Source organism: Pristiophorus japonicus, unplaced genomic scaffold, assembly GCF_044704955.1.
Source record: "Pristiophorus japonicus isolate sPriJap1 unplaced genomic scaffold, sPriJap1.hap1 HAP1_SCAFFOLD_2030, whole genome shotgun sequence".
NCBI classification, from domain to species: Eukaryota; Metazoa; Chordata; class Chondrichthyes; family Pristiophoridae; genus Pristiophorus; species Pristiophorus japonicus.
Genome location: NW_027251726.1, coordinates 27,501 through 30,000, shown reverse-complemented (window position 1 = coordinate 30,000; position 2,500 = coordinate 27,501).

The following is a 2,500-nucleotide window of genomic DNA, read 5'->3' as shown; positions in this document are numbered from 1 at the left end:
TGAACTGAAAATTGTCGGCGGCAAATGGTTAACCAAATGGGTTGAAGGTGGCAAACCATTAACCGAAAACTCTGGCAAATGGTTAACCGGCGTGTTAAGATGGTATCTTTAATAAAAGACGGAAATGACGAAGCCAACATAGCCAAACGAAGGCGGGGACGTTAGTGTGGCAGAAGGGCATGTCTTTAAGCCGTCGGGCGAATGTCCCTGCCAGTTGGAATCTTTTCGGGAAAAAGGGTGAAAAAATCGGAAAGGCCTAGCCGTCCGCCGTGGGGTGCGTTCGCTCGGGCTCGGCCAGCCGCGTCGATGGGTGCCGGAACGGTGCGGCTGCGCTCCGGGAGTGCGGAGATACGGCCTGTCAAGTTTCGTCCCGGAAGTCTGGATGGAGCTAAATCCGAAGCCTTTTGCGGGAAATTAGTTCCAGGGCTCGGCGACCGAAGTCAAATCCGTCCCGCCAACTTGACACTTGTCATTTCTGTCCTTGGGGGTTGGCGGGGTACCTGCACAGAGGTAGGAGGTGGCTGATCGAGAATTGGTGAGTTTTCCAAAGTCACGTCTCGAGCCTCCAGGTCTGCAGAGACCGACCAGGGCTGCCGCCCAACCGACTATTCACCCTTTTTGGGCGGGAATTTTTTCCATTTTTGTCCATTTTTCGGGTTTTTGGTCGGGCTTCAAAAACGGCAGCCCGAGGCCTGGCAGAGGCCGGGGCATGTCCCCGGTCGCGCCAGGCGGCTCGCGCGACCCGATTAGGCCCCGAAAGGAGTCGGGAAATCGGCAGACCTGCCCGAGTTCAGCCCGGGGGAGGCGGGGGGCAGGTCGGTTCGGCTCAAATCATTAACCAAAGCCGAGACTTGGTCTCGCTGGCGCAACCGAAGTGCCAGGCTGGATAACTCATTAACCAGAAGGCGGCTGGAGGCAGGCAGGGCTGATGGCTGAGGCCGGGTGGAGGCCACCCGCGGCCGGGAAAGTCAAAAGTCCCGTTGTGTGGAAGTCTATGAGGTCAGATTCGGCCGCCTTACCGGGCCTGCGGTTGATGGTTTCCCGCTTGGGCAAGCGAGTCGGCCCGGCAAAGTGGCCACTTGCATTTTCTGGCAAGTGTCTGCGAACAACGTTAATGAGTTGAACCTCGGCAATTGTCGGAAGTCCCGATGAAGAAATGAAAATGCCCCTTTTGCGGGGATTTGGATGCTCATGGCCGGCAGCAGGTGGCCCGACGCCCCGCCAACTTGACACTTGTCATTTCTGTCCTTGGGGGTTGGCGGGGTATCTGCACAGAGGTAGGAGGTGGCAGAATCGAGACTTGGTGAGTTTTCCAAACAAACGTCTCGAGCCTCCAGGTCTGCAGAGACCGACCAGGGCTGCCGCCCAACCGACTATTCACCCTTTTTGGGCGGGAATTTATTCCCTTTTTGCCCATTTTTCGGGTTTTTGGTCGGGCTTCAAAAGCGGCTGCCCGAGGCCTGGCAGAGGCCGGGGCATGGGCCCCGATCGCGCCAGGCGGCACGCGCGACCCGATTAGGCCCCGAAAGGAGTCGGGAAATCGGCAGACCTGCCCGACTTCAGCCCGCGGGGGCGGGGGGCAGGTCGGTTCGGCTCAAATCATTAACCAAAGCCGAGACTTGGTCTCGCTGGCGCAACCGAAGTGCCAGGCTGGATAACTCATTAACCAGAAGGCGGCTGGAGGCAGGCAGGGCTGATGGCTGAGGCCGGGTGGAGGCCACCCGCGGCCGGGAAAGTCAAAAGTCCCGTTGTGTGGAAGTCTATGAGGTCAGATTCGGCCGCCTTACCGGGCCTTCGGTTGATGGTTTCCCGCTTGGGCAAGCGAGTCGGCCCGGCAAAGTGGCCACTTGCATTTTCTGGCAAGTGTCTGCGAACAACGTTAATGAGTTGAACCTTGGAAATTGCCGGAAGTCCCGATGAAGAAATGAAAATGCCCCTTTTGCGGGGATTTGGATGCTCATGGCCGGCAGCAGGTGGCCCGACGCCCCGCCAACTTGACACTTGTCATTTCTGTCCTTGGGCGTTGGCGGGGTATCTGCACAGAGGTAGGAGGTGGCAGAATCGAGACTTGGTGAGTTTTCCAAACAAACGTCTCGAGCCTCCAGGTCTGCAGAGACCGACCAGGGCTGCCGCCCAACCGACTATTCACCCTTTTTGGGCGGGAATTTATTCCCTTTTTGCCCATTTTTCGGGTTTTTGGTCGGGCTTCAAAAGCGGCTGCCCGAGGCCTGGCAGAGGCCGGGGCATGGGCCCCGATCGCGCCAGGCGGCTCGCGCGACCCGATTAGGCCCCGAAAGGAGTCGGGAAATCGGCAGACCTTGCCGAGTTCAGCCCGCGGTGGCGGGGGGCAGGTCGGTTCGGCTCAAATCATTAACCAAAGCCGAGACTTGGTCTCGCTGGCGCAACCGAAGTGCCAGGCTGGATAACTCATTAACCAGAAGGCGGCTGGAGGCAGGCAGGGCTGATGGCTGAGGCCGGGTGGAGGCCACCCGCGGCCGGG